Below are 14,754 nucleotides of genomic sequence, written 5' to 3'. Positions count from 1 at the left end.
ATCCCGATTGTGTTTAAAAAATCTGTTTTGAAAGTGAAGATAAAAGTTTCTCTGGAATTTATTTATTTAATTGTGACAGCATCATTTCATTGAATTGGACACGAGACTGGAAAGATTATGGGTGGGACGGATTTGTCGCCACCAAGCGCCATTTTGGGACGCCCACGAGGTACAGAATATATTTCGATTCACGTAACAAATTCCAGGGAGATGTTGGATATTGAATGTTAATTTTGTGTTGAAAGTGAACGCCGATTTGAACACTTTCTCACACAAACATAACGGAAAGCGGGTCGCGGTGAATCATTCACTGGGCTTACCAACATGGCGGCGTGTGCTGCCACTGGGCTTCCCAACATGGCGGCGACACAATGGGGCATGAAACGTGAAGAGACATAATCCTTCCAGTCCAAAAACAGTTGAAACTCCAGCTTGGTCGCCGGAAGTGTGTTCTTTATTTTTCTAGTTCGGTTGAAATAACCAAGACCAACATCAACAACAAACAACACTAAAGTTTTTTTCGAGTTGCAGGCACTTCAAACATTCACCACAGTTTTTCCTTTCACGTCAGAAAATGTAAAAGTGGTTGATCTCGGGTTGTTCTCGAGTTGATCTCGGGTTGATCTCGGGTTGTTCTCGAGTTGATCTCGGGTTGATCTCGGGTTGATCTCGGGTTGATCTCTGGTTGATCGCGGGTTGACTTGGGTTGTTCTCTGGTTGATCTCGGGTTGTTCTCGGGTTGATCTCGGGTTGATCTCGGGTTGATCTCGGGTTGATCTCTGGTTGATCTCGGGTTGTTCTCTGGTTGATCTCAGGTTGTTCTCTGGTTGATCTTGGGTTGATCTCGGGTTGATCTCGGGTTGTTCTCTGGTTGATCTTGGGTTGATCTCGGGTTGATCTCGGGTTGATCTCTGGTTGATCTCGGGTTGTTCTCTGGTTGATCTCGGGTTGTTCTCTGGTTGATCTTGGGTTGATCTCGGGTTGATCTCGGGTTGTTCTCTGGTTGATCTCGGGTTGATCTTGGGTTGATCTCGGGTTGATCTCGGGTTGATCTCGGGTTGATCTCTGGTTGATCTCGGGTTGTTCTCTGGTTGATCTCGGGTTGTTCTCTGGTTGATCTCGGGTTGATCTTGGGTTGATCTCGGGTTGATCTCGGGTTGATCTCGGGTTGATCTCTGGTTGATCTCGGGTTGTTCTCTGGTTGATCTCGGGTTGTTCTCTGGTTGATCTTGGGTTGATCTCGGGTTGATCTCGGGTTGTTCTCTGGTTGATCTCGGGTTGATCTTGGGTTGATCTCGGGTTGATCTCGGGTTGATCTCGGGTTGTTCTCTGGTTTATCTCGGGTTGTTCTCTGGTTGATCTCGGGTTGATCTTGGGTTGTTCTCTGGTTGATTTCTGGTTGATCTCGGGTTGTTCTCTGGTTGATCTCGGGTTGTTCTCTGCTTGATCTTGGGTTGATCTCGGCTTGATCTCGGGTTGATCTCTGGTTGATCTTGGGTTGATCTCTGGTTGATCTCGGGTTGATCTCGGGTTGTTCTCTGGTTGTTTTCTGGTTGATCTCGGGTTGACTTGGCTTTATCTCTGGTTGTTCTCGGGTTGATCTCGGGTTGAGATCAACCCTGCTCAAGGGCTCAACTGCTCAAGGAAACCCGATATGAAAAGAACGACAAATACTCACCAAAGAGAACAAGTTTTAAAACAAAACCGAACTCCAACCACACAGTAAACACGGAGACAACACAATAACAGCAAAAAAAAAAACAGGACAAAAAAAATTAATAAAACCACCGGGAACCTTATCTTTGAGGAATTTGGCAGAGAACACCACCGCCACTCAAGAAATGGAAGTGTGAACCATACCGTTTGGTCTATGTTGACCTCAAAAACAATTGCCTCGTTGAGTTCAGTGATCTGATGTGGAAATCCTTTTCAAATTACAAGTCACTCGAATGAAAATTGAGGATTTCAGAAATGGCATCAAAGTTGTTGACCTTTGGCCTCCGTTGACCTTTTGGTCGATGTTGACCTCAAAAACATGTGATGGTTCAGTTCAATGACCTGATATGGAAATCCTCTTCAAATTTGAAGTCAATCAGATGGAAATTGAGGATTTCAAAAAGTTCACAAAGTTTTTAACCTGTGACCCATGTTGAACTTGTGAGCTAAAAAACATCGATGACGTCATGAGGGGTCAAAAGGTCACGTTAAAGGGCCACCAAGTCAAATTTCACGCCCATCCTCTTTGTCATCCACCCTGCACCTAAGTGGACGAATCTTTTGGATTCTACTTTGCTTGAAGGAAAGTGTACATGTATGGGCAGTTTTTAAAACTAAAACAAATTATTTAACTTCAGTACAACATCATTAACCCTTTCCACAAAAATACCGAAAATATTGAGAAAATGCAGTTCTGTATTGAGTTTACTGTGTGAGTGCGCCCTTCGCATACGAATGATTAATTTCACTGTTTATTTATAGTTTATGGCTATGGTTATTAACATTCTTTTTTGTTACAGGTGAGGCCATTGTAACTCCCTTAACACTTTAGTGGTGGTGTTAAATTTCGTCAACTGACAGTGTTGTCTTTTTTGTTACAGGACGTGCAGACAACTGTTATTTTGATGAATGTTTTAGTGGTTGTATTGAATATCTGCTGGCATGCATACCTGCTTGTAGCTGTAGTTTATTGGTGGTGGATAATTGCCTTTTTTTTCAGGTAACCCCAATTATGGATTAGTGCTCCAGTGGTGGTAGTGCACGCTTTGTTGTAGTTAACTGGTGGTGGTGGCTTCATCATGTCAAAGGCAAAGAAACGCCGAACTGATCATGGTTGCAATTTAGAGGAACTGCAGATGCCTCCTCCTGTATGTATTTTAGATGTGAGTGGCATACAGCATGGTGAATTTATACCACTACACAATATAAGGGGTCCTCCCCAGGACAAGCTTGAGATGTTACATAATCTTCGTGAGAAACGGCTCCTTCAGTCTCATGATTCACCCACTCGTATGGAAGCTGTGTGTCGGTTAATTCCAGACACTCTTGATGGTGTGGACCCAGAAATGACAGGCTATCACCGGGGATGCTATCAAGCCTTTACCAAACATCAGGATCGTTTGAAATGTGTCGTACCAGACGATGAACCCTCAACAATTCGATCCCCCCATAAACCATCCACCTCTTCCAAGAACATTTTTCCACCAGAATGTATTTTCTGTGAAATGCTTGAGACAAAAGTTTCCGGAAGGACTGAACGTTGTGTCCAGTTTGCATCTTTCAAGGGAAAGGAAGCAGCTTGGACTCGTATTGAATCCCAGGCCCTAGAAAGAGGAGACAATCGTTCACATCGCAAGGTGGCAGGCGAAGATTTGTTTGCAAGAGAGGCTCGTTTCCATAAATCCTGTCATGGTTCATTCAAACTGAGATATGTGAATTATTTACGTGATCAAGCCAACAGAAGTATTGAAAACAAGCAAGATGAAAAGCTTGGAGCTCATCAAAGCTCATTTAATGTAGTTCTGGATTTTATACGTGAGAGGGTAATTGGGCAGAAGGAGGTCGTGCAACTTGGAACACTCCGCCACCTATACGTCCAAGAACTTGAACGCTGTGGATTTCCAAATCCAGATTTCAGAAGTGATAAGCTGAAGACCCGACTTCAAAGACACGAAATCAATGAGTGCATTGCTTTCACAAAAGTGTTTCCTGGGGACAGGGGATGCATAACCTACAACCTGGTGTACAGCACAAACATCTCTGTTGCGGAAGCAGTTACTGATGCATATAGGCTTGGTTCCAAAGACAAGTTTGAGGATGTTGCCTTGCACTTGCGCAGTGTTGTTCAGGGGATGTTCATCGAGTCAACACCACTTCCTTGGCCTCCTACAGCTGATGAGCTGGATGCCAGGGCATCAGAAGAATACCTCCCAACAGACCTGGTGAAGTTCCTGTCGACTCTTATCCTGGGTGAAGCAGATGTGGAAAAGTCTGAAAAGAGCCGATGTCTGGTGCTTTCAGTAGCTCAGGTGAGTTTTAACCACCTTTGCTTTCAACATCTTTGGGACAATATCGCTAGTCCTCCAAATTGTATCCAGTTTTAGTGCTTTCTATCATGAAAATGTAAATTATTTTCTCTATAAGTTCCATTGGTTTATTTTCCAGGACATCTGCCGTGCTGTAACGAACGGAGAGTGGAAGTTACCGAAACACATCCTCCTTTGCAGCACCATACGCCACCTATATCGAAGCAAGCAGCTAACCAATATACTTCATAGATTGGGTCACTGTGAGTCCTATGACTTTGGCTTGGAAGTTGAGGCAGCACTGGCGGAAGCCATCGGCGATGTTTCCTCTTCTCTCACTCCCCAGATTGCTACTGGTGAAGACAACGAAGTTTTTCATGTTGAGTGGGACAACTTAAACAAAATAACCACAAATGTCCATGGTTCAAACGTGGTGAACATCACTGGAGAGATCATCATACAGGAGGTGAAACCAAACACTGACATTGCCGACAAAGATAGAACCCTCCCACTCAAGCAGCGGAATAAGACTCGTTGTTTTGAAGTTGGAACCCCACCAACATTGCCCCCTTTTCATATTTATGGTCGAGTTGGGCCCAAGTTTCCAACAGGGGCTAAGTTCAGTCCACCCATCGAAAACGATAAGTTGTACTCAGAGTGCATCCAAGAGTACCGTTTGTGGTTACTTATGCGAATGGTCACTGGGAGTAAAGAAACACAACTCGTCCCTGGATTTGGTGGCTTCATCTCAGCTACTGGCAAAAAACCATCTCGAAAGTCGACCATTGACTATTTCAATCCTATCAATCAGCCGTTCACTGAATATTCCGTAATCAGGGGGTTGTTGAAGTGTTCGGAAGATGCTACGCTGGAGGTTGGCCAGAAGTATGTTCTTAGCACTTTTGACCTTGGAAGTTGCATGAAAGCACTCCCCCTCATTTGGAAGTTTCCAGAAGAATACAAGAACCATGTGGTAACCCAGGGGCCTTTCCACACTGTGATGAACTATATAGTCATGTTGACTGGTCATAAATCCATGAGCTCAGGCTACTCTGAAATCCTCCTTGAGGCTGGACTTGTAACCAGTGGCTGTCTTAAGAGTGTGCTAAAAGGGAAGGCATATGCGAAAGCTCTATTCTGTCTGAAGAGTGTTAGTGAAGCAATTGAGCGGTTGTTGATAGAGTGCTTCAGTGAAGAGGAGAATGTAGATGTCACCAACCCTGTGGCCCTGCTCAATGCTGCCCAGAACTGTAGTCATGAGTCTCTTGATCATGCCTTGCATGATCCATCTACTTGCATCATTTTGGACAAGTACCAGGCTTACGAAGACAAGGTCCGTGCTGGCCACCTGGGGAAAACGGCCACTTTCTGGTTCAGTGTGATTGATCATACTCGACTTATCCTGATGTTGTTGTACGCCGTGAATAAAAACAACTTCGACCTCTTCCACAAATGCAATGGTGCATATGCAATGGACCTCTTCTTTGCATATGATGGGCCAAACTCCTCCAGGTAAAACATTTCTTTCAATATCAATGTCAAGTTGCAAGTACAAAACCCACATTCATTTTTTCGACTCTGCCAAAATGTGTTATGAGGCCCACATACATCTTATCTTGTTTTTTTTTACAGGTACCTAGTATGGTTGGATGTCTTACTTACGACCATCGAAACGTCTCATCCTGGGGCTGAAGAGTTGCTCAAGAAAGGTGGCATTGCAGTAGCACGTTCTCTAATCCCAGGGTCACTCAGTGCAGTGGACAAGACGATGGAGGAGACCTTTATGAGGTTCATAAAGTCTGCAGGTGGGTTTTTGTAAATACTAAAAATGACCTTCCATATGGTCTCGTTTCAATGTGGGTGTCCAATGCACTTTTTATATCGCTGCTTCCATTATATTGCAGGTGGATTCGTTGGTATCTTCTCTAAGTTTGAAGCTTATCAACGACGGTGCCGCAGAACCTCAACACGAGCTCAGTACTTTGAGAAGATGCTGGAGATGTGTTGCCTCATTGATGACCCTGACTGACCAAAGACTGGAAAGCACCGTGAGTTAGAGAGAGCAGAAATCAAGAAGTCTGAAGATGCAGTACAACGTACCATTGCTGCTATTCGTAACTTCACCGATCCTTTCTCATTGGCCGACAAAGACCATCTCGACAGCTTGGCCTCTGGTGCTCCTGCTTCCTCTGAGGTAGAATTTGATGTACTACGTGCTGCGAAAGCTGGCAAAGAGGCCAAGGAAGCATTCATCCAAGAACGGTTTGTGAACGGCTCTTCTGAGAAACTATTCTTTGAACATATCAAGAGGTGCAAGTTGAAAACAATGGACGCTTCGAAGAAAACAGTCAAGCTCAGTGCCTCACATGGAAAGGTAGGTAATATTTTAAAAACACAAAAAGAGAGGAAATAATGTTCAGTTCTCATTTTCGTCTGTCGAATGTATTTTCATTTTGACATTGTTCAATGAGTTAAATAATGTGGTTCTTATTTCCTATATTGCAGATTGTCCAATATCGAGAGCAAAGTGACCTTGCCTTCATGCTGCTGGTCAAATCACAGAACCTGGATGAGCCAGTAGACCTTGATGAGCTGATGAGATATTCACTCACCCCTGTACCTCGTCGCCTTGGTACAGCTGATGGCTTCTTCAATAAGACCAAGAAAGCTTCACTTCTACATTTCTTCACAGACGACAGTCAGGAGGATATTCCTTATCCGAAAGGTGCCCCACATATCCAAGATGGCAATGCACTTTTTCATGCTCTGATAAACATATCACCTACATTTGGAAAAAATATGTCTGCAAGTGTTAGATCAGATTGTGGCCAAGAAAGATTTTTTCTTCTCAACTGATTCTTACCATGCTGATTCTATCAAGGCTCAGGAGAGGTTACGCCGAGGATGTTCTCAGCGTTATCTGATACAAGGGCCAGCAACAAGAAAACCAAGTGACTTCGAGCTATTCCTGGCAAATGAACACAATAAAACACAGCTCTGCGAACAACTACTCAAGTTGTGAAGCAGCAATGCAGCGGCATCTCACATGGAGCAATGTGGAACAGCACTGGTGGTAGTGGATGGCAAGGCATACCAGTTACAATAATCTGATGGTGAGGTAAGTAATTGAATTCCATATGCCAATTTATTGTAAACCCTTTCCCCACTGCTTAAAATCAGTATGTATGATAAATTCCATATTATATCATTTCAGGTTACAGCACAAGGAATTCTTGAGTTGACGTCAAATCAGGAGGAAACGGACACAAGGCTTGTGCTGTACCTGAAGTATGCAGCCAAACTGGGTTACAAGTCAGCTGCAGTCAGGACACCAGACACCGATATATTTGTCATCCTCCTGTTTTATGCTAACACAACAGGTCTTAACATCATTCTTGACATCGGAACTGGTAAACATCGTCAGATTGTCAACATAAGTCAAATGGCAGAATCCATGGGTGCCGACAACTATAAGATGGTCCTGGGCCTGTACGTGTTCACCGGGGAAGACGTAACTAGTTCCTTCGAGGGAAAGGGCAAGATCGGACCCCTCAAGAAGTTACAACGTCATCCAATTTATCATGAAGCTTTCAGCTATTTGTTTCATTATCTATGAAATCCCCTGACTATCACAGTTTCTTTTAACTTTTGTGTGGCAATTCATATAATTGTACTCATCTCCTTTCAGAAAAACTTGGGGATGCATGGTCTGAAAAGCCAGAAACGATTGATGATATTGAGGCATTCACATGTCTGATGTACGGCTACTCCAGACAGAAATCTATTGACACTGTACGTGGAATCATGTTGAGGAAGATGGTTGGGGAAGATGAGCAACTGACAACCAAATCTAAGATTGACCTCTCCCGGTTGCCACCTTGCCGAGACAACCTTATCCCACACATTGGTCGAGTGAACCATCGCCTTGCTATCTACAAGCGAGCAGATATTCCAATCTTCTGGTCTCCAAAGCCATATGATCCTGAACAAGGTTGGGAAAGAAATGATGAGGGTGTTTTGGAGCCAGTGTGGTCTTGCGGCCCAGTTCTTCCCCCTACCTTGATAGACCCAGTTGAGAAGACTACGGAAGAGATGGAAAAGTGTGATGATGACATTGAGGAAGAACAGTCCAGCCAAGATAGTGACCATGAAGAACTTCTCAGTGATAACGAAGACTAGATTAAAATATAAACATTGAGACTTTTGGCAGTCGTAATAATGTTTCAACATTAATTAGTTATGGGCCTGCGTATTATCGTAACTCGTTAACACACGATCTCTATAGAATGCATATTCCCATATCAATTAGTAAGGAGTAGAAGTGAAAATACCAAGAGAATGATACATGGACTGTATTTCAGGACTCATTGGAACATGTAAAGCCTTTTACCACAACAAAAAGGCAGAGAAAACAAATATGTGTCAAACTTCAATTTCACAGGAAACTTATTACAAAAATTCATTTTTTTCAATATTTTTCGGTATTTTTGCGGAAAGGGTTAATGATGTTGTACTGAAGTTAAATAATTTGTTTTAGTTTTATAAACTGCCCATACATGTACACTTTCCTTCAAGCAAAGTAGAATCCAAAAGATTCGTCCACTTCGGTGCAGGGTGGATGACAAAGAGGATGGGCGTGAAATTTGACTTGGTGGCCCTTTAACGTGACCTTTTTTTCAAAAAAAAAAAATTTTTCAAAATATTTTTTAAGTCTTTTTCAAAATACAATCAAAATATTCCTACTTTTCTTTGAAAGCGTGGGAAGAATGAGAGTTTTAGTCATATATAGATGACCTGATGCCATTTGGTCCTATTGCAGGGCCAGAGTTGAGGGTTGAACAACCTTCTCCACCTTCTTAGGTGCAAAAGCACAGAGTACAAGTCGTTGGGGACGACAGGGAAGGATGGGTACTGAGAGTGAGGGGCTGGAGATGCAAAATTTGGAAGCAAACACAGAAATGAGGCATTCAGCCTTCTCACAAGCAGAGATAGCTGTGGTGACATTTGAAGTGAGGAAAGTTATTGGGGGGGAGGGGAGCATCCACCAGTTGCAGACGTAACAAGACACCACCAGCTTTTAGAGGAGGGAGACAACTGTTAACATTAAAATTCAAACTGTTATCATGATTTTCACGATAACATAATCATCAATTACCTTTGGCACGTCCACCATGATCTTCACCTTGTCACCTGGCTCACCACATACATCACCAGCACCTGGGATCTGCATGTTTTCTTTCCCAGCAGGTTCTTCATCATCATTACACACATCTTGACCGTCACCTGCGGATATCAACAACTGTTTCAGGCAAACATTAAGTGGAAAAAACCATGGTTCAGAGAAGTTCTCCATTGCCAGGATAACATTGACGGTCCCGGTGGGTGTGGAGCACTGATCTTCACGTATTGTGATCTTCACATCATCAATTTAAACGAGATATCTGCAGCACAACTTTCCTTTGATCCAGTGATGGCCATATTTTTTCTGACCACCACATTACCTTGACCTTCAACATTTATGGATAAAGTGTAAATGAAGAAAACGTGTTTCCATCTACAATCTACCCATGAAATTTAACATTATTAAAATCAGAGGAAAATTATTGAAGTTCTGATCAAAAAGGTGTTTTCATTAATTTGGTTACAATCCAAAAAATGTAGGTCAAGGCCATAAATCAAATACCAGGTGTACAACTTCAGTGCAGGTACACTGTGATGATGTTGGAATATCTTGGAAGGCCAAGTGGTCTTAGTGATTCCACATTCTCAAAATTGAGCGATGACAAAAAACACCTTCATTTTTTTAAGACCACCATGTGAACTTGACCTTTACCCCAGAGCGATTCGATGTAAATTATTTGCGTTGCAGAGAACAATGAGTACACCACCTCTAATTGAATAGAAGAACATTTCACAGTGAGATAGGGATCTGCACGGAGGTGAGAAACTGGAAAGGTGCTACCTGTGTCAGATCAATCAAAAGTACAGCTCAAGACAAGAAGTTTAAACACAGAACGTTGGAGTGCAGATGAGAAAGAAACCATCCTTCACTGTGAATCATATTCTTCGCATGAAGAGTGGGGGATGTGTGGCCCAGGTAAAAGGTTTTTGGACCAATTGAGAAGAAAATTGTGAACCAGGACGGTGTTGGTTTCACTTCATAAATTAGAAAGGGTTGCATCGACAATCCATAAATACCTTAGAACTGAATAGAGTTGATAACAGTTAGGACCAGACAACAAGTAACAACAAAGGTGAAGGCCATGGGGGCTAAGGACTCACCGGGGGATGGAGAGAAGGATGGTGGGGACTTGGCCGCAGTGGCACTCGAAGCGGCGATGCAGTGAAGCCGTATCTCAGAACGTGGTGTAGCATTGGGACTCCGGTGGTGGAGACGAATTGTGACGGAGTGAGGGGATGCAGGCCACCCTGGGGAGGGGTGGGGGGGGAAGTGGAATTGTGAGGGGGTATGCAGCAAAGCCAGATTTCAGAATGCTGTGTAGCACTGGGACTCCAGTGGTGGAGACAAATTGTGATGGAGGGAGGGGATACGGGCCCACTCTGAGGAGGGGGAAGAGTGGAACAGGCCCAATGGCATGGACTGGGTGACACCTATACAGACAGAGGGGAAGGGAATGGTAGATGATGATGAGCAGGAAGAGGGAGAATGGCAGGATGGAGGAGATGAGGATGATGACATTGACACCATTCAGAAAAAGGACCACAACTCTTGATGAATGGAAAACAATAAACAGACTAAAATGCTTGTTTGGAGAACCAGCTGATCATTTGGTAAAATTGTGCAAAACCATCCCCCTTGAAAGAAATCGATACTGTGGGCTTTGCAGTGGCACTGCTCATTCACAAAAAAAGTAACAGAAAACAACACTGCAAGAAGAATAGACCAGGCTCCACAAATCGAAATTAAACACCACCATGGAAACAGAGATGAGATACAGAGAAACAACTGAGAAAGTAAAATTAGACAACTTCAACAATTGATGAGAGGAAACTGAAACACAAAGCTGAAGAAGATAATCCAAAAAATAAAGGAGAGCGGCACTCAGTGGAGCGCATACCTCTGCCAGGCTGAATAGTTTATGTTTTGTATCCCAATGATAGACTGGACCTGCATCCTCACCTCAACTAAAATCCAAATTGCTTGTTCTCGTCACCTGTCCAGCTCGTACACTAAGTTTTGTCATAACCCACCCACAACTTTTTGAAACATCGTGCTATATATAGTTTTTGGCCCAATTTCTCAATAGTGAAGAATCCCTTGAAATTTTCGTTTCCGGATGCGGATCCAGATGTTCACCAAAATTGAATCACTTCGTTGTCACAAACCCAACCTGTCCACCAGGTTTCGACCAAATCCATCCGTAACTTTTTGAGATATCGTGTTCATCGACAAACAGCGGTGGAAAATATAACCTTCCTCTACCTTCGAAGGCAAAGGTAATTATATTGAGGGTTGTGAATCCAGAGAGGACTTCGTGCACCTCCTGGATGGAAATAAAGCGCCGACACACACGAGTAAAGTTAGTTATGTCTCATAGTATTCTGTTTATCTCTTAAAGGGGAACCCAAATGCTCACACCACCTCAATGCTAATCTATCCCTTGTTAATTTACAAAATAGATATGATGTCTTTTTCCAATTTCCGAATTATAAAGTCGGTGAATTTGCGATTAAAAGTCGAAACGTTCTTTTTCAGCCGAGCCGTGACGTCGCATCAGGAAGTCGACCGCCATGTCCATACCGTCTCGGTGTTACATCACGGAACGATTCAACTCGAATGGTGAATCGTTTAGGATTTTCCACAAATTTGCCGAGTCTATGCGTCCTCGGTGCTTGTATAGTAATACAAACCGAGAAAGTTTCATGCTACATCAATGGCCGAAAGACCCGAAATACCTGAGTGTGGATCGGGCCTACAAAATGTTTGCTTTTGTGCTCAGAACATTTTACAAAGAGCTGTTATGAAACAACAGACATGCTTATATCTTGGTCTGTTCCACCATGATTAAGAGAGAATGCCATCCCCATGATTAAGCGGAAGAAAGAACCGTCACTTGAAAATGGAACACCATCTCTACCGAGCTGCAAACACATCTACACGGGAAATCTGAGCGGTGAATCAAACACCTGTTGCCATTGTCCGGCAATTATCACAAGAGTTCCTGAAAATAATTATTATCAGCACAAATTTCTACAAATGAAATGAACCACTATCTATTTATCGTGGAGGGAAAGTATGTGCAGTGCTTATAGAAAGTGTACACCCCCATCCCCCCCCCTTCAAACTCTTCACCTTTTGTTGCCTTATAGCCTGGAATTAAATTACATTAAATCAGACTTTTCCACCTTTATTTACACATCGTAACCCACAACTTCCAAGTGAAAAACATATTATACAAATTTCACAAAATAAAAAAAAATACAAACCGAGAATAACTTGATTGGATAAGTGTCCACCCCTCCTGAGTTAATACCTGGTGGAAGCACCTTTGACAGCAATTACAGCTGTGAGTCTGTTTGGATCGGTGTCTACCAACTATGCACACCTTGATTGGGAAATATGTTCCCATTCTTCTGTACAAAACTGTTCAAGCTCAGTCAAGTTGCATGGGGAGCGTTGATAGACAGCAATCTACAAGTCATGGGACAGATTTTCGATTGGATTTATGTCAGGGCTCTGACTGGGCCACTCAAGGACATTTATCCTTTTGTTCCTCACCCACTACAGTGTATCTATGGCTGTGTGCTACACGTCGTTGTCATGCTGAAAGGTGAACTTCTGTCCCAATTTCAGCTTTCTTACAGAGGGCAGCAGGTTTTTTTTATGTATTTTGCTCCGTCCATTTTCCCTTCTATCCTGACAAGTGCCCGAGTCCCTGCTGATGAGAAACATCCCCATAACATGATGCTGTCACCAGAATGCTTCACAGTAGGGATGTGGTGTTGTTTGGGTGATATGCTCTGTTGGGTTTGCAACAAACAACGTTTTGCATCTTTGCCAAACAGTTCCATCTTGGTTTTATAAAACCACAAAACTTTTTGTTACGAAGCTTCAGAATGTCCGGAGTGGTTTTTGGCGGACCTCAAAGGGAACTCAATGTGGGCTTTTTTGAGTAATGGCTTGTCTTGCCACCCTACCGTACAGGCCAAACTTGTGGAGTGCTTGGGAATTTGTTTTTTAATTGAAAGTTGTCGGTTACGATGTGTAAATAAAGGTAGAAAAAGTCTGATTTAATGTAATATAATTCTCGGCTTCAAAGTAACAAAAGGTGAAAATGCTGAAAGGGGGTGTACACTTTCTCTCGGCACTATATGATACATATATGTATGTATGTATTATATACTCCGCCAAGAGGATTTGACCAAAGACTCTAAAACATTCAGGATTCCCCCCCCCTTCAACCCTCATCCCCAGCACCACTCCCCCCTATACAATCCATCATCCCCACAAAACCCACCACTATCCCACCCCCCACCCCCCACAAAACGGGACGATCCCGAAACATACATGACACCTGGTCAGTCTGTCATGGTGAGACAAAGCATTCATCACCCATTTTGTCCGGGGTGTCCGAGTGTGCATGGGCGGTGTCCATACTATCGGGCGATGATGGGTATTTCTGCTCGAGTAATGTAACCGATTTATCAATGAATACAAAATACCTTCTAAACCACAATTGAACAGAAAAACAAACTGGACCAATCTGTGTTGAAGATGCGACCAGAGTTTTCATCTTCACGAACATTTCCTCCTCTTCTTCCGAATCGCTCGCACAAGGCTCCAAACAAGAAGGCTCCATAATTCCAACGAAAGAGTTGCCATCACCAATTTTGTCTCCATTGGTTTCTTTAAAATCCCACTGATCAGTTTCAACATTCTGAGAACCTTCAGAGTTGCTAATGACGGTGGAATGAGTAACTGAATCTGAGCTTGAAATACACTTTCTCGATGTGAAGCCGCCACTCGGATCAATTTGGCTTCAAGATGTGACGTCGCTGACAAAATCGAAAATTCACACTCCAGGGAGTTTTTTCAACACTATGTGATTGGCAAAAAATATAAAAATAAATAATCAACAATGTTTTTCCTTCAAATTAGACCTTCATTAATGATTCTCAATGGTTTTCAGAAAGAAAAAAATTACATTTGGGATTCCCTTTAAGAATAGGCTGCATTGATGTTGACAGATATACGTTCTGACTGTGAAGTACATGAAGCTCTTTCACGTAGCAGGCTACATGATAAGTTCAACCGAAGCAGGCCACATGGGGCAAAAACACTTACCATGCGATGAGTGGCCATGTGCGATTCATTGCGGGCCCTCCAGGCCGGAAGAGTCCAATAAAGGCTGATGGGGAGAGAGTGGATGGCCAGGAGTAGGGGGGTCAGTTTAAAGACTACGAACTCTGTTGAGAGTGGTAGGGAGTGTCCACGTGGCCAAATCATCCTTTTCCCCATCTGCACAGGTGTGGAATGATGTCATGTGGATGTAAAGTATAAGTTGTGCTTAAGATAGAATGTAGAGCCTTAGATACACAACACATTTTTAAAATTATTTTCCCGAGCATAGGAATAAGAATGTACAACTAACAGGGTTAGAATAAGGGGAGTTTGCAGATCCATGAACAGAGAGCTTAACAACAGCCTTGGGAGAGGCTAAAAGGAGAGATGGGGGGTAGTGTGATGGTTGTGAGTCCAGAGAGGGCTTTG

General features: G+C 43.1%; 1 protein-coding gene and 1 pseudogene across 1 annotated transcript in view; one reads left to right on the top strand and one right to left on the bottom strand.

The window, feature by feature from the left end:
- The window catches only part of LOC147019214 (ubiquitin carboxyl-terminal hydrolase 2-like), a 359,775-nt gene that overhangs the window by 21,633 nt on the left and 323,388 nt on the right, over positions 1-14,754 (bottom strand). The window contains exons 2-3 of the mRNA XM_085899555.1: positions 10,305-10,451; positions 9,178-9,305 (exon numbers count right to left, since the gene is read on the bottom strand). The gene's annotated coding sequence lies outside the window, so the exon portion shown is untranslated. The remainder of the gene's footprint in view (positions 1-9,177; positions 9,306-10,304; positions 10,452-14,754) is intronic.
- On the top strand, positions 2,771-10,756 carry LOC147019220 (uncharacterized; annotated as a pseudogene).

This window comes from Eptatretus burgeri, chromosome 10, assembly GCF_056783735.1.
Source record: "Eptatretus burgeri isolate ZD-2024b chromosome 10, Ebu_testis_v1, whole genome shotgun sequence".
Lineage (NCBI taxonomy): Eukaryota > Metazoa > Chordata > Myxini > Myxiniformes > Myxinidae > Eptatretus > Eptatretus burgeri.
The sequence above is the reverse complement of the archived record's forward strand: the minus strand, read 5'-3'. Positions and strand labels throughout refer to the sequence as shown.